This window comes from Prionailurus bengalensis, chromosome C1 (assembly GCF_016509475.1).
Source record: "Prionailurus bengalensis isolate Pbe53 chromosome C1, Fcat_Pben_1.1_paternal_pri, whole genome shotgun sequence".
Lineage (NCBI taxonomy): Eukaryota > Metazoa > Chordata > Mammalia > Carnivora > Felidae > Prionailurus > Prionailurus bengalensis.
The window spans coordinates 208,580,717-208,606,227 of NC_057345.1; the positions used below are offsets into that span (position 1 = coordinate 208,580,717).

Below are 25,511 nucleotides of genomic sequence, written 5' to 3' on the forward strand. Positions count from 1 at the left end.
ACTACAGGAGAAGCAGGCAGGATGTGAGGAGCCCAAGGGAGCCACCGTTTGGGGACAGCCAAGTTTGGATGGAGCGGAGGGCGTGGCTGGTGCTCCAGCAGTGACCTGCCAGAAGTGGTGGCCAGGAACCTGAGCAAAGAAGGTTCTGGAGTGAATCTGAGACGCTCGGCTTAGTGTGTGGTTTGGGTCAGAGCACATGTGACGTCCAAGGGGCCAGCAGATGGAGAAGCTCTCGGGCTCCCGGACAGCCACATCTGTCCCCATCTCCACGCCCTTTGCAGCCACCTCCTCGAGGAGCTGATTGTGGCTCCCTTCTACCCAACGGCAGCCAGTGACTGTGGTTTAGTTCTTCTGTACCTTTAGGACTCCCAGAGCTTGAACAGATGAAAAAAAAACATTTAACCTGGCCATCAGGATATATGTACACAGGTATATATATTGACTAATGGACATATAAAGCATGGCTTATACAATATATTCTATAGATGAAATTTATTACATAAAATATCAACCTGTAGATGCAATGTGTGTGTACATATGGTGAGAAACTCTTGTTAGGCTGGAACACAGCCGAAGAGACATCACGAAATTGGAAACATTCGAAGAAGAGAGTGCATTTGGCTAATCCGAAAGGCAGCGTAGATCAGAAGTCAGGCGTTGGGATTCCGGAGTCAACCCCCTTTGCTTTTCCTTGGATTTCTGCCACGTATTAGGGTGTCACTGCAGGCACACCACTGAATGTCTCTTGTCTCAGTTTCCCTTTTTGGTAATCTGTAGGATACATCTCATGGAGTTGTTGAGGGTTAAAGGAGTTCATACATCGGAAGATCTCAGAAGAGTGACCCATCACGAGCACTTGATAAATGATGACCATTATTCTCTGCTTTGAACTAGTTGTCAAGATGGTGGGAGACGTTTGTCACCAATTAAATGCTTCCAAGGGCAAGACAGGTACGGCCCTTTTGTGAAATCAGGTAGACGATTGGAGAGCCAACCCGGGGGCCCCAGATCTACATCTTTCTTGTCTATTGCCAGATCTTCTGATTTGTCAAGAGAAGTTGGATACCAGGATTTTTATATGAAACCTCCCAGGTTTCAAATACCGAAAAATACCTTAATTTTTTTTTTTTCTAAAGGCTGTGCAGACAAAAACTACCTGTGTCCTGTGTCCTGCCCCTGGCCCAAATTTTTTGTCCCCACTGCTGAGCATGGTCTGATACAGTCCCAGACATGTGAGCAAAGACTACTGCAGGGGACACCAAGCAAGCCTGGCTGTCAAGGAAGGATGCTGTTGTCGGTCAGAGTCGAATCTAAGCCTACTGCAAATGTCTCCTTCCGGTTCTAATAAAGGAGCAGGATAGTTGTCAGACACAGGGTCCTACCCTGCCATCACACCTTAAAAATGAAACTGGGAAGACCACGGTTGGTGTCTATCTCCTCTTTAAACCGGATAGATCTGCACCAGGCCACCCTACTAACCACATCCCTTTGTAACTAGAGCAACCTCAGCACATTTGCATCCAGCTACTGCCTCTGCCCAAGGTCTTGTCTGGGGCCCTGAGTTAGCTACAAAGAGGAAACAGATGCCTGCCTGGCCCAGAAGGACCTCCATGCAGAGGGCCTCAAAAGGTAGGTATAGTTCCCTTGTTTGGCAACTGATTCAGGCACAAATTCGTGGGTCACCGAACACTTCCACCAAATTCAGTGACTGGGGTTTTGGTTTTGGTTTGGACAAATTTCCTTAAGCATGGCCTGTCTCCTAGCACTTATCTATGCTACTGACTCTTAAGTTTTGGGATTTTGCAGATGGGTAGTATGGCATAGGAAGTGCTACGTCTAAATATGAGAAGCACTGTGTTGTATGTTAAATGTATACAATAAAAAAACAGTCTACATTCGAGAATTTAGCATTCTAGTTGTTTCCTGGATAAGGGCCAGCTTTTGCTCAACTGCTTGAACCTATTCGAGTTTCTACTGTAGCTTGCGGTGAAATGAATCAATATTAAAACCATAGAGATTCACACAAGCCGGGAGTTTATCTAATAACTTTGGCCTCACCTTCCCCATTTTCTAATATGTTGTTGAAAGCTCTTATACCTGTTGCATCACAAAACTATGTGTGCTTACTCTTCATGCATCCTCCTTCTGAAAAATGTGTCTTGAGAGGTTCAATCTGTATTTTCATCCAGCCTACAGCCAGGATCCCCGTCTCCTCGACACAAGACTGGACCTCTGGTCTTTGTCATAACAGGAAGGAACTATGAGGAAATTCAACAATGAGGTAGCTGGCTATGATGCTGCCTAGAGTTCCATAGTGAAAGGTGCCACATTGGCCCCAACAGATCTACCCTCTTGGGCACAGTGAATGAGAAACTCACCAGGGAGAGAGGAAAGGAGGAAGAGGTATGTTTGGTCTGGGGGACAAGATGGCTAAACCACACGGAAGATAATAGATGCTCAGTTTGTTGGACCAAACGAAGCCATGAGTTCTCAGAGGTCAGTGTTTTACTTATTTATCCCTCATTCATTCATGCATCAAAATAGCTTCAGCGCATAATTGTCTGTTGATATCTTAGGCACTGTGGGAACACATCTGAGTTCATTCTCCTCCTCCTCCTCCTCCTCTTTCTTCTTCTTCTTCTTAAGTGTTTACTTGTTTTTGAGAAGGGGAAAGGAGTAGAGGTGGGGGGAACAGGGGATCCAAAACGGGCTCCCCGCTGTCTGCAGAGAGCCCAATGCAGGGCTCGAACTCACAAGCCATGAGATCATGACCTGAGCTCGACCGACTGAGCCACCCCAGCACTTCACACATCTGAGCTTATTCTTAAAGAATTTAAGTCTACTTGGGCAGTGACAGACACTTAAAGTCCAATTTAGGAATTTGATAACAGAAAAAGAATTGTGATTTCTTAGCTTTTCCAGAACCAGCCTCCTTTTGGTTTCTCAAATATCAAAAAGTACAGGACTGTTTTTGAGTCCTTTCCAGTTGCCCTATTTTAAATTGTAACCTACCTGTCCCTCTCCTCCTAACTTCTGTTACCCCTGCCCTATATTTCTTTCATCACATTTAGCATCTTTGACCATAATGTATTTGTTTACTTCTTTGATGTATTCATTGGTTATCGCCTGTTTCTCTCCACAAAAATTTGAGCTTCCCCAGGGCAGAGATTTTTGTCTTTTGTTTCCTGATGTATTTCAAATATGGAAGAGTGCCTGGAACATGACAGGTGCTCAGTGAGGTGAACGTAGAATGAATGAAACTTAAAAACTCATGGATGAAAATGGTTCCAAAATCTTTCTTACTTTCTGCCTCCTTAATTATGATAGTCTAGGAAGAATGTAAACTTCTTTTGGAAGGGGGTGTCGTATCGAACTACTCTCATTTTGCTGAGTCTTTAAGTTGCCCTCAGGTCTTGCTGAGAAGGGTAGGACCAATGTCTCTGACTCTGGGGTAAAACACTGCAGGTGGATGCTTATTTAAGTTCTGGCATCATCTCTTCTTTGAAATCAGCTGACCAGAGGTCCTTTCTCACCAACGCTTAGGGAAACCTCTTCCTGCTTTGAATTCCAGGCCTGCTCAGTGGCGGACTGGAGAAATCCAGAGAAGGAAATTTGCTGTGTTTGTGTTGGAAATAAGACTGAATAAGTAAGCATTAACTTTGAGATCTTATTTTCTAATTCCTAATCACAGCGAGAATCTTTTAAGCTAGGTTTCCTATTGCCCATTTATGGATGGAGGAAATGAGAACTGGAGAGAAGCCTATTACCAAAATTTGTTCCAGTTCACATGGTTTATCAGTGGAAGGGATGGGGCTGGACTGAGATCTGCCTAGCTTCACTCTTTTCTTACTGTCATTTTGCTTCACTGAAGACCTGGAAATGTGTCTTTTCAAGTAATGTAAATAAAGTTCCGTTCATGACACGCTGTGGCTCTTGACTGCTAATGGGACCTTCATTTCCTGGTTTTCACTTTTTCTTTTTCTTTTCTTTAACCCTTCCTTCTTTCCTTTCTTTCTTTCTTTCTTACTTTCTTTCTTCTTTCTTTCTTTCTTTCTTTCTTTCTTTCTTTCTTTCTTTTTCTTTTTAAGCCTCCCTTGTAAAGTTGAAATTTCTGGCGGTGGAGTTCTGGTCAGAGATATTTTATAGCATATGCTTGAGTGGAACCTGCTCTTGTTTCTGGAAGACAATGGGGTCCCTTTAGAAAAAAAGCCAAATATGAATTTTCAGATTAGTGCTTGAGTCCAGAACAGCATGAAAGAACAGATATTTGGACAAACAGCTCCCTTCAACATGGGGCAGATGCTTAGGATTACGCCAGTGACAATGGCTTTGACTAAAAATCAATATAGACCAGCTCCTTCATGCTTTTCCAGATTGGAAGGCAACACTCCTTCCCAGGGGGAACAGTTGTATATCTGCTTTTGGCATCACTTTAGAGGTTTTAAGAGTAAATGAAAATGAATTCTTAAGCTCCCTGCAGAGTGAATTAGAAAAATGAAGGAGAAAATGACTTAATGAGATCAGGATAACAATAACACCCTTTTTATTATCAAAAATATAAACAAACATTCCCTAAGTTTCCCCCGTTCTCCACGTTCTCCACGGAGAGCCCTGCCTCGGCCCCCAGGGTCTAACAGGGACAAATAGCCCTAAGGCTTGGAAGCAAACACACACTTCAGGCTGGGAAAACAAACAAACTTTTACTTACCCAGAGCCCAAGGGTTCAGATTTCCTCTCATCACTTCTAGAATAGGATTCTACTCTTAATAATTATGCCTGGCTTCTGCCCAGACTAAAGGGTTCAACTGCTGCCTTTTCCATGGCCAGAACCATCTACGTGTGTTTTCCAGTCTCTTCTTTTATCTGCACTTCCTTCCTTTCCCTTTTCCCAATGTTGCCCTTATTTTTCAGATAATTTGGCCCCAGACTTTTGGTCTCCATTTCCAAGAGGCTGTTTTCTTGCTGATTTCCTCTCGACCGTCCTTTGGTAACAGGTGGTCCTTTGGGATTGACCATTGAAACAGTTTGCCTTATCCTACAGCAATGGGAAGAGGGGGTCAGACACCAGACCTACGGGGCAGATCCAACAACTTGCAGATTAAATTCTTTGGCTGTTAACATAGAAGCCTGAGGCAATTCTCAGAACTCCAGTGTCTCCGATATCATGTATTTATTAAATCTCTCACTCCTTCATGCTTTCTATCTCCCAACAAATGGCTTCATGCCTCTATTTGTCAGAACTTACAGATAAATAAACGCAGGACTTTCTGTTCTCTTTGGAATGCTTCTTTCTCTTTTCACTTAGTTAACTCTTACTCATACTTTTAAATTTCAGTCCAGTTATCACCTCGCTCCCCCTGCCCCAATCCTTCCCCAGACTATAATTTTATGCATTAATGGAATCCTTTTCCTTCATACCACTTAGCACAGTCAATGCTTTTATTTTTATACGGGATCTTTTGATAGCTGATTTTCTCCATGAGACTGTAAGCTGGATGCTAGTTTTGCTCACCGTTGAATATTCAATATCTAGCAAGTACTCAAAAAACAATCATGTCAGAAGACGACTACATATTCAGTGTGATGCCAGAGTGAACACTGGTGTTCATCTGATGTGGATTGGGTTGTGGGGTAGGTAAGATAAGGACAAACTTTCAGAAATTATTCTTGAACTGAGCCCTAGATTGTGAGGAGGTACCCAACATGGTGACGGCATTCCAAGTTGGCGTAACATCTTAAGCCAAACTTCAATGGGAGATAACATGGCCGACCTGCTTGAGTAAAGGCAAAAATCTCAGTGAGTTTGAGGGCAAGCTAGAGAGTGGATGTTTGGCAGTTAAGACTAGGTGGGTAGCCTGAGGACACATCATGAAGGCATTGCATGCCATGCTAAAAAATTCTGACCTTATCCAGCAAGCGATGGGAAAACCATTGAAGTATTTTAGGTAGGGTGGAGGCGTGAACAGACATATTATGGGCTCAGATGGGTGTGTGGATCCTGACCTGTGTCACAGGCTCCTAGAGGAAGGTCAGGAAGTTCCTAGTACTGCTAATTCTGGAAGCAACTTGCCAGGAGAAGTAGGAGTCCCAGAAAAGACAGGGATGCTATTGCCTTAGCGCTCTGCACATGGGAAGGAAGAAATCTGGTTATGATTAATAAAGGAAAATTTTTATTTCTACCTCAAAAGCCAGGACTTTAGAAACTCATCTTTCATTTTCTGGGGGGGGAAGAAGCAGTTTGGGTGTTTGGATGGCACATAGGAAACAGGGGCCCGGAAAGACAGGCATCACTGTTCTTTTCTCCTTTGGAGTGAAGTTCGGTGATTATGCTTCATTTCATGTAACAGTCAGTGCGACCGACCACTTTGCAATCTTACCATGATGCTTGGTGTTTTAGAAAAATGCACACACACAAAATTCTAAGAAACTGATGCATGAGAGAAGGAAATACATTGTGTTTCACTGTGGAAATAATTTATGACTCAATCACCATGATTTAATTAGGACTCTCTTGAAGTTTCTCCTTCTGGGATGTCTGAACACTTGGTTTTCATTCTTTTGAAGAATTCTTTCCCTTTTACTTGTGGACTTTTAATTTTACCACTTGCCAAGCTGCCTCTCTCCTCTTAGCGCAGAATTACCTCAAATCCTCCCACTCTGCAACAAGAAACCCCTACCCAGCCTCTCCAATTTCCTCACCAGCCTCTCCAATTTCCTCAATGCCCCTGCACCTGCTCTGGGGGAAGTCATCCCAATCTGTGAAAGTCCTGGCCCAAACTCATTTAATTCATTTTTTTAAAAGAGAGTGAAAGAGAGTGCGAGCAGGGGAGAGGCAGAGAGAGGGAGAGGGAGAGAATCCCAAACAGGCTCCGCACTGTCAGTGCAGAGCCCAAAGTGGGGCTCGATCTCACAAACTGTGAGATCATGACCTAAGCTGAGATCAAAAGTCATATGCTTAACTGACTGAGTCACCCAGGTGCCCCCAAATCCATTTCATTCTCAGCATCCCCAAACGTCTCACTGGCCTCTGCTAAAAGAGAGGCAACGCTCCCACAGGAACAAAGTTGGGGGATGTGATTCCTGGGGGAATAGGACGCCAGCTCTTCATGTGGGATTCGGTAAATGGGCTGGTGATATGTGGTCAGTTCTAGGAAAATTGTGAAATGAATGACCTTTGGCTTTTCCTCATGTCTTAATTTGTCCCGAGATTTTATTCCCTGCCCAGGTTAGCCTTGCTAACATCATCAATCACATAGCCTTGCCCTGGAAAACCCGGATCCAAAATAACAAAATCTGAATGGAACTCCCAGTTATAGTACGAACCATACGGGCACTGAATGAGGCTTTGCCTGGACTCTCCCCTCATTCATGGAAGCAAAATCCTCATGCTTACCAGCCACATTGGCTATGAGAATCGAACATCATGGTACACTTACAAGCACTTTGCAAAGTATAAAGTGTCATGTAAATATGGAAGATATTGTCAATGGTGATACCGAAAGCCTGGAATCAGCTAGATTGCTTCTGCAACCTTCCCCTATTTATCCTAAGTCACTACAGAGGCACTTGGCCTGGAGAGAACATCTCTCAGTCTTGTGTGCTTGTCCCTAATCTCCCTTCTCCCCTAAACGGTCTTGTATATATTTCCCATAGCCTCGTAATTTCTACCTTCAATATGCACATCAATGAAATAGTAAAAAGAAGAAGGTACTGGGGCACCTCAGCAGCTCAGTTGGTTGAGTATCCGGACTCTCGTTTTCTGCTCCGCTCATGATCTCACGGTTTGTAGGTTCAAGCCCTGCCTCAGGCTCTGCACTGACAGCGTGGAGCCTGCTTGAGATTCTCTCTCTCCCTCTCTCTCTCTTCCCCTCCCCAAATCACACTAGCTCTCTCTCTCTCTCTCTCTCTTTGTGAAGATAAATAAACTTTAAAAAAAAGAAGAAGGTAGTGTGGTATAGTAGGTACATTGTTATAATTATAGTTATATTATAATAAGCTTACATACGTTAATGAATTAGCGAAGGTATATACTGTGTATTACGCTATGTGAAAGTCAAAAAGCCACAGATTCATGCCTCTCCCTCCTTCTGCTCCCTTACTTGTTCTGTGATTTAGGTCAGCATTTCCAAAGGTGTTGTTTTTTTGATGTTTGTTTATTTATTTTGAGAGTGAGAGCAAGTGGGGAAGGAGTGGAGGGAGAGAGGAATAGAGAATCCCAAGCAGGGTCCGTGCTGCCGGCACAGAGCCAAATGTGCGGTTCGACATCACAAACCGTGAGATCGTGACGTGCGCCGAAATCAAGAGTCAGATGCTTAACCGACTGAGCCACCTAGGCGCCCCTCCAAAGGTACTATATAGGAACAAAGACATCAAAGTGTAGGATACTCTGAGTTAAACGAAATTAAATAAACTTCTCTGCTACTGGATTAATGTGCACTGGGAATATACAGGAAGGGGATTTATGTATCTCTTTCAAACTTGTCTGACCATAGAATACTTTTTTTTTTTTCAAAGTGAAGCATCTAGATGACTAATATTTTATGGTATATACTTAAAGCAAACCTGCCTTTAGTAAATTCTGAAAAAGAGAATAAAGATAATTGGCCCCAGGGTGGTTACCAGGATTAATTGAAATAATGGGCAGAAGTCTAAGCGAGGGCTCTGGGTATGGAAGGCTTAAACAGCAATGTCTCAGCATCAGAGAGATGTTTAAAAAAATTGTTTTTTTAATGTTTATTTTTGACAGAGAGAGAAAGAAAGTGGGGTAGGGGCAGAGGGAGAGAGAGGGAGGGAGACAGAATTCAACAGGCTCCATGCTGTCAGCACAAAGCCCCACATGGGTCTCAAACTCAAACTGTGAGGTCATGACCTGCAATGAAGTCACTCAACCAACTGAGCCAACCAGGCACCCAGCAGCTGAGCAACATTTAATGGTGATGCCTAGAAAATGTCTTGGTGTGGACAGATGGAGAGTGTGATCTCTTTTGGACTCTGAACATAAAGCAATTTCCCCCTGCCTCCCTGAAAAGGGGCTCACAAATCTTTCCTATCATCCAGCACCCTGGTGAAGCCTCCCCCTGATCAGACCATGGGGAGCAGAAAGGGCAGAGGGTGGACAAGATTTCAGGGCAAAGAGAAAGGTAAACACAGACTGAAGACTCTCTGTGATAATACTGAGGAGTCTCAAGCAAGGAGGGAAACATGGGAGCCAAAATAGGGAACACTCGAGAACGGATACAGATGTGACTCACACAAAGCTTTAGTCACCCTCGTTAAGTTGGATACCAGAGTTTTAGTGAAAAGGAACTAAAACCCGTTGTCCCTCTTTCATAGTTTGTCATGGGTAACGATGTTCAAGACGCTGGAATTTGTTCTTATCTGAGGCGTGGGATCGGTCCTCCTCAGTCCTCATCAATCTTCATCTGGCTTTTATTTTTGTCATAAATCTCAAATTAAGATGCCCTCACATGTGCTCACAAATGGATATCTGGTGTGAGTGGACCTGACTGGACCTTTTGGAGTAAGATTCTGGCATCCACAGGGGGAAAAACACAGGTAAGCAGCACTCACGGAATGTCTTTAAATTAATAACTTCGGTCACAGAGGGTATATACGAGATGGAATACCCCACGTGCTTAATACATTATTGCGTTCATTCATTTCTTTGCTTCACCATATCCTTTGAGCACTGATTCCACAGTATTTCTTAGAGCACAGTTTCTGTGATGGGCACTGTGCTGGGAACTCCAAGTGAACACAACAGATACAGTCTTGACTCTCATGAGCCCATGTTCCAGTGGTAGAAAATTGTTATAATTTTTTGTTATAATTGTTCTAATTATTATATTGTTGTATTATTATATTGTTATATAATTGTTATATTTTGTTATAATAATTGTTATAAATTTTTTTATTTAACCCAGAAGGAAGGATGGGAGGAATAACCCCCACCCCTTCCAGGCGGCCTATGTCATTTGTGTTATGATCTTTTAAAGGCCTCGGATGTATTCTCTGGTCCAAAGTTTTGACTCCTAACTTAAGATTTCCAGGTAGCTCCATGTGGGTGGACAGCGGCCCCGTGTGAGGCTTCTAAGGTGTTTGGAAAGGCAGGTTTATTCTGGAACGCTCGGCTCTTTCCAGTGAGTTTTGTTTTGTCAGTCAATGACCTGTGTGCAGTGAAAGATCACATTTATTTTTGATCTCTTTTTTAAAATGTGTATTTATTTTTGAAAGAGAGAAGAAGATGGGGCGCCTGGGTGGCGCAGTCGGTTAAGCGTCCGACTTCAGCCAGGTCACGATCTCGTGGTCCGTGAGTTCGAGCCCCGCATCAGGCTCTGGGCTGATGGCTCAGAGCCTGGAGCCTGTTTCCGATTCTGTGTCTCCCTCTCTCTCTGCCCCTCCCCCGTTCATGCTCTGTCTCTCTCTGTCCCAAAAATAAATAAACGTTGAAAGAGAGAAGAAGAAGAAGAAGAAGCACAAGTGGGAGAAGGGCAGAAAGAGAGGGAGATACGGAATCCGAAGCAGGCTCCAGGTTCTGAGCTGTCAACACAGAGCCCCACCCAGGGCTCAAACTCACGAACTGTGAGATCATGACCTGAGCCGAAGTCAGATGCTTAACCGACTGAGCTACCCAGGCACCCCTTATTTTTCATCTCTTGATTTGGAGTCTTTAGTCTGGAAGACAAGACTCTGCCCTGGTTTGAGTCTAAATTTGGCCCAGGTCTACCTGAGATGATTGGCCAGTCCCAAGCAAGTGAGCACGTTGGACTGTGAATTGCCTTGAGGAAAAGTTCCTGGCCCAAAATCGTCTCCCCTCAGTCTACCTCCCACCTCCTGATGTTAAACACAAGAGGATAGTTGAGCTGAGATGTCTCTGAAAAATCAAGAGATTACAACTGTGTGACTGAGAAGCCTACCATTCCATTCCATTCTGTCTTTCCCTTGTAGACAGGTTATCTAGACTAGACAATGGATTCAATTTTTTTAATCAATTATAATTGTTATTAGCAAGAACTGTGATAAGTGGATGAAGGATTATGGCAACGGTCATTCAGAAGCTCAAATATCACAGAAAAAACAACAACATTGTTTTAACTTTCCAGATGGGAGGGCAAAGCAGATGAAACCAAAATGAAAAGAACAATTGCAATAAAATGTGGACATTGCCCAGAAACTTGATTTTCACAGGATTCCATGGCAAGCACATAGATTCAGCGCGATTGTGAAAAGTTAAGGAGCCTGGCAAAATAAGAGATGCTCACAGACCACGGGGATGTGCCTCAATCTGAATGTGTTTTTCCTCATGCAATTCTAATACCGTTTGCTATCTTATTGTCTGTTTTCTTTTAATGCATATGTGAAATATTGCATCTATACACATGGCTCTAAGATCCTTCTGTCTGGCCCTTATGACTCTTCTTATGTTTCCATTCATTCATTCATTCATTCAAACTTAGGAGAGCACCTCCTAAGTCCAAGGCATTGAGAATTCAAGCGTTCCAGGGTCTGCTTTCAGAGAGTTTATAATCTAGAAGGGGAAATAAAACTTCATTCTGATACACACGAATACATGATACGCAATGAACAATATGCAGGAAAACGTAGTCGGGATATAGAGAGAGAAGCACGTTATGGCTTCACACTCTCGCTTCTGCTCAAGCCCTTCCTCTGAGGTCGCAGCCAGCACAGGGCTCACGAGCATGGCTTTGAATCAGACATGCGGGGTTAGCTCTCAGATCTATCGTTGACCATCTGAGTCACCGTCAGCAGATTACTTACCCTCTTTTATCTCCATTTTTCCTGTATGTAAAATGGGGGCGATATTATCATTATTAATAATAAGAACGGTATCTACCTCTAGTGTTGACGACTGAATAAGGCAGTGGTTCTAAAGCCGCGAGCAGAGTGGCACATGGTAAATGCTAAATAAAATGAATTGTGTGTTTATCACAACTTACCCCCTCCTGATGTCCCTGTCTACATCGGTGGCACTCCCAGAGTCCTGGTCACGGAGGAAATTTACCCAGGAGTGGGATTGCTGGATCATATGGTAATTCTATTTTTACTTTCTTGAGGAACCTCCACATTGTTTCCCGTAGTGGCTGTACCAGTTTATATTCCCACCAAGAGTGCACAAAGAGTCCCTTTTCTCCATATTTTCATCAGCATTTGCTGTCACTTATCTTTGTGATAAAAGACATCCTAACTGATGTGAGGTGACATCTCGTCGTGGTTTGGTTTTGTTTTGTTTTAAAGATTTGACTTTTAAGCAATCTCCATACCCAACATACGGCTCCAACTCGCAACCCCAAGATCAAGAGTTGTACGCCGCACAGACTAAGGCAGCCAGCACCTTTCTCATTATGGTTTTTCTTTGCATTTTCCTGATGATGAGACTCTTTTCTTCTACCAGTTAGCCATGTATGTTTCTTCTTTGGAAAAAATGTCGGTTTAAGTCTTCGCTCATTTTTTTAATTCATTTTTTTTATTATGAATGGTACGAGTTCTTTGTATATTTTGTATATTAACCCCAAATCAGATATGTGGTTTGCAAATATTTTCTCCCATTGCATAGATTACCCTTTCATTTCTTTGATGGTTTCGTTGGTTGCGCAGAAGCTTTTGAGTTTGATGTAGTTCTTCAACTTCAGAATGGAGATTATAATCATAATCTCCAGAGGGTTCTTGCAAAAATTCAAAGAGGTCAAGTAAATAAAGTGTCAAAAACATGTTTGGCTCGGGGCGCCTGGGTGGCTCAGTTGGTTGAGTGTCCGACTTTGGCTCAGGTCATGATCTCACGGTTTGGGAGTCTGAGCCCCGTGTCAGGCTCTGTGCTGACAGCTCGGAGCCTGGAGCCTGCTTCAGACTCTGTGTCTCCCTCTCTCTGCCCCTCCCCCACTCATGCTCTGTCTCTCTCTCTCTCAAAAACAAATAAATGTTAAAAAAAAAAAAAGGGAATTGTTAAAAAAAAAACACTTTTGGCTCATTGTAGGCATTTAATGTCTACCTTTGTTGGAGGAAAAGAACAGATTTTTTCTGTTTTTTGCTTCATCATTTACCTGGCACCGTGGCTTCGGCATTAGTAGGCGTTCAAAATACAGGTTGATTGATACGATAGCCTTGCCATTCTTCTGAGTAAATTGAGTAGATTATGCAATGTATAGGGAGGGTATCTTAGGATGTCAATAGGAAAACTATAAAAGTCTAGTGAGTAAAGCCATTCAAATTAATACTGTTCACTTCTTCCTGGTTGACCTTTTAAATAATGATTTTTTAAAAGTAAATAATGTAGCACTAACTAGTCAGGGATTGTGAAATCTAATCTACTCTAGGACTGGTTTAGTTGAACTTGGCCCTCAGGCCATGTGTTAAAGCTGGTAAGCGGCTGGAATGGGGGGATTTCAGCTGGAATGGGGGGGGGGGCAAAGATATTAAGCAGATTTTCATGGATCCCCCTAAGTGAATGACTGTATCTCTTGCTTACCGGGACAACTGGGTGTCTCATCGATCCCTGCGCAGGTGAGCAATTGCCCAGTGAATGCTCCCAGTTAGCTCTGCTCTTCTGCGTGGTCACAGGCCACCTGCAGTGGCACATCTGGACACCACCCCGAACTAAACAACAATTTACATTTTCACAGGATCCCCAGACGCTCAGTGTGCACATCACAGCTTGAAAAGCAAGGATCTGGAGGCTAAAGGGATTATAGGGTTAGAAGTAGTGTTTCTGTTATATGACATGCCGCTGGCTTCCCTGTTGTACACGGAGAAGCAGAGCTCCCATTTGTGAGACGAGAGAGATGAGGGTCTATACCTAGATCCTCTTCCGAAAATGAAGCAACTGTTGGCATTTGAAAGCATCTGGACTGCAAAAAGACACCTCACTGTTCAAAAGCTAGGCTCAACTAAAAACTGTAATCATTGGCCAGATTGGAAAGGACACTCCTGCCTCCTTGTTCACTTTCAGGAGAAGCACACGAGCCTGGCCAAGTTGACTGATATGCCTAGCCACGAAGACTGCAGAGTAGGTGAGGTTGCTGAGTGGGTACAGTTCAGAGAAGGTTCTTTTATAAAAACAGTGCCCATTCAAGGATGTTTAAAACTGTAGGAAGGTCTTGTTCTGGGCTCTTCAGGCTGTTGGAGATCACAGGGCTTGAGGCAACTGTAATTTACCTACTGTGGACAATGTTTGGCAAATAGAATAATGATGAACCTTCCTTCTACTGCAGCGGTGCGAGCCTGCTTGGCGACTGAAGAATTTGGCCTGGATGAAGTTGGGGCACGTAGCAACTAAAAACAAAATCCACTCGGTTAAATCTGAATTTCAGATATCAGGGGATAATTTTCTAGTATAAGGCTATGCCATGCAATTGCTGGGTTCTGTATTTTACCTGGCAACCTTAGTTCCAGCTCCCGGCGCTAGACCCCGGAGATTTACCGAGCATCTTATATGAGAATTGTATCCAAGAAACGTATGTCACCCCCCACGCTTTCCATAAGGACCTGCATTTCCAGAGAGAGGATTACACAGCTTACAGTTTTGAACCAACCCTAGAGATCTTCAGTCTTGTTTTTCTGAGTTTCACAAAGATTAAGTGACTTGCCCAAGGCAACAGGACTGGGTATTTCGGGATCTACTTTCTTTCACATGAGTCATTTTGAATAATGGAAACTTGAACCTCAGGATACTAAATTTGATGTAGAAATTTCTCATCAATGACCTACAAGTAGTAGGAGGGGGGACATTGACAAGCAAAACAAAGTAAGGGAAGTAATAAAACTAAGCATTGACCACGGAGACAAATGTACTAAAATATTTGAAATATGTGTTAAGGTTGTCATAATAGTGGAAGCATTTAAATTTTTTATGTTGAGTTGAAGCTATGAAACATGATTGGAATTGTGTTGACGATTTAAAAAAATGTTGTATTAATCAAATTACTCCAAACGAGTCATTGACTCGCCACATAAAAGACACGAGAGACTTGTAATTAGAAAAAATGTTACTGAACCATAACATCTGAGTTGCACAGAAGTAAATACTGTTATCCTGGGAGTGTATAAAAGAAAGGAAAACTTTAGCTAAAAGTGAGATCTAAGATCCCAGGAAATAATTTACATAAACAATTCTTAATATATACAAATCAGTTCAGGAGAAAGAAAATAACAGGAGTTGCTTATTGAAATTCCAACACTTTTGAGCCCTCTTCTGGCCAGTAAATGGTGACAGAAAATTCAAAACCAAATAAGATCTTGGAGCATAATAAAAGTACTAAAACAATAATAAGTGCATTTGTACTTTAAGAGAAAAATTAAAACAAAATTGTTTCATTGCATGCGATGAAAAATTTCTCTGAAAGACCTAATTTTCTATTTCTCGTCTGCTCTATGCATGAATGAAGGGAAAACATGTAATAATCTTGAGAGATACTTCAAAGCAATAATTAAACTTTTTTTTTCTTCTGTGGCAGGAAGAGAGGAAGGAATACATTTGTTTCTAAATATCAATAAAATTGGATAATATGAATTTCAAAAAACGATGTCTTGTCATTCAACCTCATAAATATTTGTACTTTATTGGGTGTCATCTTGGCCCTCTCCCATCAAGGTCCTCTTGGGTTCTTTTTATTTTTTTAAAAAAATTTTTTTTTCAACGTTTATTTATTTTTGGGACAGAGAGAGACAGAGCATGAACGGGGGAGGGGCAGAGAGAGAGGGAGACACAGAATCGGAAACAGGCTCCAGGCTCTGAGCCATCAGCCCAGAGCCTGACTTGGGGCTCGAACTCCCGGACCGCGAGATCGTGACCTGGCTGAAGTCGGACGCCCAACCGACTGCGCCACCCAGGCGCCCCCTCTTGGGTTCTTTTTAAATACTAGCTTTGGGGATTATGGGTGCTGATGAACTTAATGAATAGAACCAAAACCAAAGCCAAAAGCCTCATTAATAAATGGAGCCAAATTGCCTTGTACTTTTGTTCATTTAGTCATTCTAGGAATCACCAACCGTTTAGAAACCACATCCCAAATAATACCCAACTCTGCTGAGTACAGCCTCACATGGTTGTTTCTGGAACTACCCAGCACTTAAGGAGTCCTCCAAATAGGCAATGGTTGTGACCAGACCAAGATGGTAGCACTTGAGTGGTGGGGTCAATGAAGATGTATATTTCCATAGAGATATGTGATATGGATATTCTAGTGAATAAGGTTTGCCAGGTATTTTTTTTGAGATTTTATGCCTCTTAATTTTAAAATATTAAAATATTCTACTAAAGGTAGTGAGTTTGTGGCAAAACAACTCCTTCGTAAGAGCCCCAGCTATGAATATTTTAGAGGTTAAACTTAAGGAATTACTGGCTTTCTTACTGGCTTGAAAGATAGCCACTCTCCAGAATTAAATTCAGAATGAGCATGTGAGGAACACCCAGAGTCAAGGCTTTTAACAATTGGTTTGTAGGAGACACTCCTAATAAAATGAGTACAAACATCAGAAATCTTCAGAACCTGCACAATCTCACAGAGTGAATAAAGAGAAAATAAGTCTGGTTCTTGACTCTGTCGATGGTAAACAATGTTCTAAATGCACAAACTTCACAGAAAAAAATAAATTTGCGTCACCATAACCAGAGTAAGTTTGAGTAGCACAGATCTTCCTTTGAAAGACTATTGTCCAAGACGGCTCACTTGAACATGGGTGATGAAAGCCTTTGGGATTCAGTCCATATAGATGACATTCCCTTTCTCTGATAATTATAAATTAAAAAGAGAGAGAGAGAAAACCTTCTAAAGCCAGGGTATCAACTCAATTTAAAATATGACAGTGAAGGAACTTCACTTGAGAATGTTGTGGTATCCTCTCCCTTTATGCTGGTGGTGACACCAGTTCTTGCTCGGGACCACAATAGTGGACAACTGTCCCTTATCTAGTAAATAATGTGATATAGTATAAATGAAAATGAGAGTGGATTTGATCTTGGCCATATCTAGACTGAATTATAAAAAGAAGAAAATTCAGTTGGATCCAATCAAATATTATTTTTATAAAAATGTCCCTACTAGAGACACTGGGATGTTGGGTATGAGTGCCTGGGTGTGCATCTGTTTTGGTGGGAGAGGAATGTCAACAAAGAGTAGAACATGGAGGGAACGGCCTCACACAATCAATCTGAATCATCTAACATAATTTCATATCAAGTAGAAAGAAACAAACTGGCACATAGGCAAAGAGACTTTAAGGTCTTGCAAGACTTGACATGGTTTGAAAAGAGTAATTATGTAAATGACAAATTACCTAAAGCTCCAGATGGGCCCTTGGGTTTCTCTATTTAATTCCTTCCCTAAAACATAGCACAAAGACCAAGAAAGTCCCAGATTTCCAAATTAGTTTCTTTAAAAGTTGAGTTTTCTTCCAAAGTCATCAGGCGTGAAACGTTAGGTCCTTACCTGTGAACTTTACATGGCCCATATGACTTCTTTTGAATTGACAAACTATATTCTCTCTCCATACTAAAGAAAAATTTCATGAGAGCCCACAGTGTTCCAGGCACCGTGGCAAGTGCTATGGGGTGTTTTTTGTTTATTTTCAGCCAAGTTGACCATTCCTGGAAAGCTCTCGCCATGAATTCTGCCAATTTTCTCCTTTTAATTATTAATTTGCTTCTTCAATCATCCACTTTGAGGAGGTGACTAAGCACATCAGAAATGTAAGGTCTCAGACAACATTTCTGACACTTTTCAGATCACCTCCAAGCACCCACAGCATTGCAATCTAATAGGAATTCAAAAGGTAAAAACTAATTTTACCACAGACTTAAGTAAAATGCAAGTTGAAAGCTACATCTTGGCATAAGATCCTTGGAGACATTCCATGAAAAACTGTATCCTTTGTGGGGTTGTTTGCAATTTTGTTGTATCTGGCCCAAGCTTGCTTTATTGGTATGTCTAATTGAGAGGTCCCCTCCTTGGGAATGAATCACATCCTGCTTTCGTAACATGGTAGGATGTTTTGAAGAATACGAATATATACATATACATTTATATATATACTGTACTATATATATAGTGTATATTATATATAATACACACACAGTGGAATATTATTCAGTCTTAAAGAGGAAGGAAATCCTGCCATTTGTGATAAGATAAATGGGCCTTGAGGACATTGTGCTATGTGAAATATGTCAGACAGAGAAAGACAAATACCCTACAGTCTTACTTACACATGAAATTAAAAAAAAAAAAAAAGAGCTCACAGATACAGAGATGAGATTGGTGGTCGCCAGATGCAAAGGGTGGGTGGTGGGTAAAATGGGTGAAGGTGGTCAAAAGGTACAAACTTCCAGTTGGAGAATAAATAAGTCCCGGGGACATAATGTGTGCACAGTGGGGTGACTACAGTTAATAACGCTTGTCTTAAAATTTTTCATCACAAGGAAAAAAAATTGTAAGGATGTGTGGCAATAAACTTATTGTCGTGATCGTTTTGCCATATATACAATATCAAATTATTACGTCGTGCATCTGAAACCAATCTAAAAACATCATGACTGTGGCCCAGTTCAAGTCCTTGTTCTGAGCTAATGCCTTTGCTTCCCAATTAGCACTGAGCAACTGTAGCAGAACGAGGGAAGGAAGCATCTGCATCCCCAGAAGGTCAAGAAATTTCATGCAGATACGGGAGAGCGTGAACCTGAGGGTGGAAGCGTCGACAACTGAATTTCAAAGGCCTCCTGGCAAGTACACGGAAAGCGATGCTCAACAGAATGACCCTAATGCTTCCGACTTAAATGTCCGAAGTACTACAGGAGGAGAAGCTTCTAGTTCCAGCACACACAACTGTGCCTGTGGGTCCTGCCGATTGCATTCTAAGGAACTTTCATCACAGGGTCTGACTCTCAGGGATGCACCCAACCACATAGTACGGTATGTTACGGAGTCGTAAAAGCTGTATGACATAGTTAAGGAAGACGCAAAAAAAGAGACTAGAGGCAAACTGAAGGCTACGTGAAAAATTAGGTAGTATGGGGTAATACGTGAAGAGTCAGCACTCTGGAGCTAGCCCGACAGGGTCTGGGTCCTGGCTTACTGTGTGACCTTGCTTCAGTCACAAAACGCTTCTGCGCCTATCTCTTTCTCAGTAAAATAAAGATAATAACAGCAGCAAGGCCTGAAGTGGGGAGGAAAAGGTTGATTCATGAAAAGCCCTGGAACATAGTTAACAATTAACTGTTATCTGTCAGGGTGACCTATCATTATCGCCTGGAAAAGGTAGCACTTTAAACAAGAGAACACGATGATTTGTTTGATGAAGGGTGTTGTGCCCACTGGCTAGGTATATGGGAATAAACATTTGATCATTTCTATATATTCTCCACGAAAGTAGAGTCCAGCTGCATTAGGAACCGTAACCAGTTGAGAAGAATATATAACTCAGTATTTAAATAATCTGTGGGAGAGAGGGTCTTTCTAAAAAAAAAAAACAAAAAACAAAACAAAACAAAAAAACCAGGAAGAAATCTAGAAGGGAAAGGACTATGGATACAGTTGACTATATTAAAATATTGAAACTTCAAAACACAATAAACACAGCAACACAAAAACCAACCTACCCTAAACAAAATTAGAAGATAAATGATAAACTAAGAAAAATATTTGCAATTTCTGAGGCAGACCAAGATATTTTACACGCTTACTTGTTATACTATTGTCTATTATCTATATAGTAGAGCAAGAATATATTATAATCTCTATACTGTTATTGTACAACAAACAAATCTTGTATATCCAATAAATGTAAATCAATAAATCAAAGCTTAACACCTCTGCCGCAAAAATGGGCCTAGGAAATTATGAATAGGTAATTCATAAAGAAAAAATGTAAATGGACAAAAAACTAAGAAGAAGATGATGAATCAAAGGGATGTGATTTAAAATGAGATAGCATTGTTCATTTCTCAAATTGGCAATGATTTCTATTTTTTTAATATTTACTTTTTTTTGAGACAGAGAGTAAGAGCAGGGGAAGGGCAGAGAGAGCGGGAGACAGAGACTCCTAAGCAGGCTCTGAGCTGTCAGCAGAGAGCCCAACGCGGGGCTTGATCTCACGAACCATGAGATCACGACCTGAGCCAGAATCAGGAGTCCGATGCTGACCCGGCTGAGCCAACCACGTGCCCAGGCAATGATTTTTAAATGACCCTACCATACTGGTGAGGCTACAAGAAACGGACCCTCTTCCAAACTGTTGGCAGAAATATAAGTTGGCTCCGCCTCTCTGCAGGGCAAATTTTTAATACCTATCCAATGTCCATAACCCTTGCCCCTGCTTTTATATGTCTAAGAATTGAATCTAAAAGCCATTCTGAGATGTGAAAAGGAAGTAAATTTAACTACAGAGATCCTTGTGCGGCATTTTTGTAACAGCAAATAATTCAACCACCTTCGTTTATGTATCATGTTGCTGGTTAAGTAAATGTTAATACATTGGTGGTGGCCTTGAGAATGAACTTCACAATTCCCTGACTCCAAGGAGTGTTAGTTGACTAAGACCCCCAGCTGTGACACTCTGAAATGCATCCTCTTCTTATGGAGAACTGGAGAAATGTGATATCCATATAATATTTTATGAAATAGGCATTCAGATAATGTGGCAGGAGAAGAACGTAGAATGTCTTAGATTTTCCACCTCTGTAGAGTGATGTACACGTACACACACACACACACACACACACAGATTAACAGATGATACGTGCAGTCTGGTCTCATTAGGAGAAAAGGTAAGTGTAAGTATATGCACAGACACAAAATATTAATGTTGTTCCTTCCAGGTGATATTAAGAGTTCTTTTTATTTTCTTTTTCTCACCTACCCAGTTTCAATTTTTGCCCTGTCCGAGATATGTAGTGCTTTATGAAGACAAAAGAAAACATTAAAGATCTTTACATGTTAACTGTGTTTCTTCTTGTTATTTAAATTGACTTTTATTTGGCATTTTTATTCATGATCTAATATTCATTTCTGCTTTTGCAACTTAACGTTAGATGTGGAAAGCGAGATTAAAAAAAAAGAAAAAGACTAATTTCGGAACCAGAATAAGGATTTGATGTGTACTAAGCAGGAATGTTGGTCCTCAAGAGTCATTCCCAAAGACTTCATTAAGCTGTTGGATTAGGTAGGTGGTGTTACTGGTGCGTCTTTTCTTTAAAAACTGTTTTAATGTTGTTGCGAAATTGTCTTGACAATAAACAACATGGAAGTCATCATGTAGGCAGTGAGATGACATTCACCAGACTCCCGGATTTTCCTGCCTGGCCCGGGGCAGTTGAGTCAAAGTGCAGACAGTTCTACTGTCTAGGACAGAACTCTGATCTTTGGTTTTCTCTTGCTTCTGGTACCAAGTCACTTCGCACTCGTGGCCTTGAGAGGCTTTTGCTTTTGCTCAGGGACCACAGTGTGGGTGTCCTCCCAGATCACCCATCAGAATGAATCCTGCCTTCTCCCCTCCCACCTGACTCTCGCCCTAAGGCGCTTCTCAGAGGTGATTTTCCTCCTAATGGTAAACCGACCTTCCATGTTATTCCATGCCTATGGACCTTCCATGCCTATGTTATTTTCTGTCAAAACAGTTTCTAAAAATCCCTTCTTAGATCTTTACAGCCATGACAAAGTGTAAACAGTCTGCCTGGATAGCCTCACTCGACACGTCTTTCTTTCACCTTCTGGGGACAGATTCCATGTGACCTTGAGATGCCCATGTTCACCAGTGGAGACCTATGTCTCTAGCCTTGTGTCTCCACTTCCTAGTGGAAAGGAAGGGATTTTTTTTTTCTTTATGCTACCTCTCACTGGCTTCCCACAAACCCCTGCTTACTGCTCTCTGAGCTTTCAACTTTGTAGGTCCTATCCCCTCTGGGCACTAGTTTAGGGACCATTATGTTTCCAATAGGCAAACCCAAGGTTTTGTACACATCAGTATTGCACAACAAAGGAAAGGCGTTTGTCCCTACCCACCCATAAAAACTCTCATTCAGTAGGTTTAGACAGTGCTGGGTACAAGGGCTGCCGTGGGCCTCACGTTTCAGCACACATCAAAATAACTTGGGAGTTTTGGAAAACACGTGCACCCAGATGCCCTCCTAGACCTCCTGCGGGTGTTCAATAAATAAAGAAGGGCAAGTATTTGTCCCTTATTTGCCATTATACCTTGGTGTCTAATGTGTTATTAGCCGAGGGGGTACCCAAGTGGCAAAAAAGGTTAAATTTAAAAATAGAGCGAAGTGCGGGAAATCTCTTGTGGAAGGCTGAAGGATGGCCTCCAAAGATGTCCTTATCCTAATCCTTGGAAACTGTGACTACCTTACACGGGAAAAGGAAATCTGCAGATGTAACGAGGATTTGTTTTGAAGCATAGTCAGCATACGATATTAAATTAGGCTCAGGTGTACAACACAGCGATTCAACCGTTACCTACATACGTTACAAAATGCTCACCAGGACAAGTATATTACAATATTGACCGTATTCCCTATGCTGTACTTTTCGTGCCTTTGGTTTATTTACTTGATCACTGGAGTGTGTACCTCTGTATTCCCTTCACCCATTTCGCCCATTCCGCCACCCCTTCCCCTTTGGCAACCACTGTTTTGCTCTCTGTATTCGTGAGTCTGTGTCTCTCTTTTGGTGTTGTTGCTATGTGTTCATTTGTTTTCCTTTTTTTTAAGATTCTGTGTATAAGTGACATCTGTAACTGACTTCTTTCACGTAGCACAATACCCTTCAGTTCCATCCATGTGTCAAAAATTTTGGCTTTAGAATTGACGTTTAAGATAGTAAGGTATTTAAGAACATATCATGGTGTTTTGATTTAGGCATTCGTTGTGAAAAATTCCCCCTGTCAAGTTAACTAACAAATTCATGACCTCACATAGCTTTCTTTTTCTGTGAGCGGCTGGGGAAAGCTCTGATGTTTTCGAAGGGCTGATGTGATCGGATTCGGCCCACTGGACAGTCTTCCTTGGCCATAAATGTAAGGGTCATGGAATGACTCATCAAAATCACAGGCCCCTACCACCCCGCCCCCGCCCCCCCCCTCAAAGGGAAATGGATAACACAGGACAATGGTTTTGGGGGGGGGGTCATTCTTAGAATTCTGTCTGCCACAGGGACCTTCGAGTATAGCCCCGGTAAGCATTAAAAGTGACTTGTCTTCGCAACCCAGGCCTTGGATGCTTATCCTGGGGACTTTGGACAAGCAATCGTCGGAGTTCCATGTCCAGAATAGGCCATATGCTACGTTATCTGTGAATGAACAAATAAAGGGACCTTGGGTTAAATTGTGGTGGAAGATGGGAGGTTGGAATAAAAAGGAAAACTAACGTCATTCACTGAGTTTAATCATTAGACTCTCTGTTTTATATTTTCTTGATTTTTAGATGACCAAATTCCTGTAGTATTCACTCAGTCTTGCAGAAATGCCTGCCCTAATTTTCCTCCCTCCTCGTTTTGCTGCCCTCTCCCGAGACTCTCCACTCCCTTATCAGCAGACTAAGGGGATATATGTATTAGCACGAAATATAATCAAAGTCCCATTGTGAGATCAGGTTCCCGTGCAAAACACAGCACTAAAAAGAAAACAGGAAGAAGACCCAAGAACAGAACATCTGAAATCTTCCTTAAGCATGCCCTTTGTTTTCTCTAAGCAGCGGATTTTTACTCATTTGATGAGGCTGATTCATTTTTGTTTTTTGTTTTTTGTTTTTTTTTTTTTTAATCACTGAACTTTAAAAAGCCTATCCATTTTCATGTGGTTTGGAAATCTTCTGAGAGCCAGCAATCTCTTCAATCCTCTCCCTGAAGTAATTCGTATTCTATTTCTAATCTACAGGGTTTTCTGACTTTCTGCCTCCAAAGTGATTTGGTAGACAGGGGTCACAGAAGCCTCTTCTCACCTCATTTCATCCCCAAGTTCTGCCACCCACCCAGAGACTTTGCTGGAAGTTCGTGCTATTTTTGTCCTATCTGGTTAATGCCAAAGAACAATGCTGTGGTCCCACCACTGAAGCTCTCAAGAGCATCTGCTAAGTTACTTTTATATTCTTCATTTCCTGTTATTTCCTGTAATGCCTTGCAACTTCCCAAGGTCATCCAATTTGGAATTCCTGACATGTTTTCTGATATTTGCCCATTCCCTGAACAGGAGACGTTTGGCTCCTGTCTCTTAAAAGCAAACTGATGGCTGATTGCTGATTTAATATGCCTCCCAACTCCTCACCTTCCCCAGGGAAATCCGGAGTTATCAATGGGGATTGTTCCATCACGTCTCGTCAATAGCTTGCCACTACACATTTTAAAAAGGAGCATTCTGGACATTTTAATATCTGTAAACATGTGAAACAAGCTCTTAAGAATTGGATTCCTGCATATCAGCTTGTGATGCAAGCTTAGGAAATTTGTTCAAAATACTTGAGGTCGGAATTAGATTATGCTCTTTTCCTGTTACCCTTTTACGCCCTTCGTTCTAAGAGTATGGTGTTCCTTTCGATACAAACATTTTATCAATCATTTGCCAACTTCACATGGCAGCCATTGGTCGTGGGTGTTGGATAGTATTAGAAGAATCTAAGAAGAGCTGAATTCCCTTTGCTCCTTGAGCATGGCTTTTTCCGCAGGGTTCTCAAGGGAATAAGACAAACGATAAACTAGCTATCATTTTGTTACAAATTGTCCCAGGGCTCCATTTCTCCATAATGAAGCACTCTGGAAAAACTCAGAAGCCACCCCTCCGCACCCCAGCTGGAGGCATCTGAATGGAGAAGAGGAGAGAGTCAGAGGACAAGGTGGCGAGGTCTGTTCAAGGACTCAGGCTCTGCTCAACTGACCCAGCTAGCTGCAAGAATAAAGGAAACAGAGGGTATGCAATTTTGTGGTACATCTTCTTCCACCCTCCTGCTTTTTCACTACTAGCCTTCTTTCCGTCTGTAAAATATGCCACCAACTCGTTCTCTCTCTCCGGACCTTGCATTTGTTAATAATGATCTTCCCTGACAAAGTCACTTCCTCCTCAGCTTCAGGTCATAACTCAGATGTCATCTCCCCTGAGAGCGCTTCCCCACTCATTATAGCAAAAGCATCATTTCTGATCCTCTTCACATATGGACCTATTTCATATTCTTGGTAGCACTCATTCACAAAATATGTGGTCACTGCCTGCCTCGTCTCATTAGAATGTCAGGGCTACTGTCTTATCCACTGCTGTGTCTCCAGAACGTAAAACAGCACTTGGCTCATGACAGAAGCTCAGCAAGTACTGGTCGAGCAATTGCCAGAGATCCCATTCACCAGTAAACATAATCCAGTCAATGTCTTGAAATATGGCCAATCAGATTAGCATTATCTCTTTTAAGAGAGGAGCAAGAAAGAAAGCAGAAAGTCACCTTTCTTTACCCATTGCTCAGATTTTTTTTTTTTTTTTTTTTTTTTTTTTTTGCCTGCAGACCAACTTGGTGTGGTGAATTA

The 25,511-nt window shown here is 41.9% G+C and overlaps 1 long non-coding RNA gene across 1 annotated transcript; it reads left to right on the plus strand.

Moving 5' to 3' along the window:
- Positions 1-481: 481 nt before the first annotated feature.
- LOC122481842 lies at positions 482-25,145 on the plus strand. Its single transcript, XR_006296943.1, has 5 exons — positions 482-2,496; positions 9,334-9,555; positions 18,599-18,920; positions 21,038-21,168; positions 23,881-25,145. It is a non-coding gene; the product is annotated as an uncharacterized LOC122481842 (long non-coding RNA).
- The last annotated feature ends 366 nt before the right edge of the window (positions 25,146-25,511 follow it).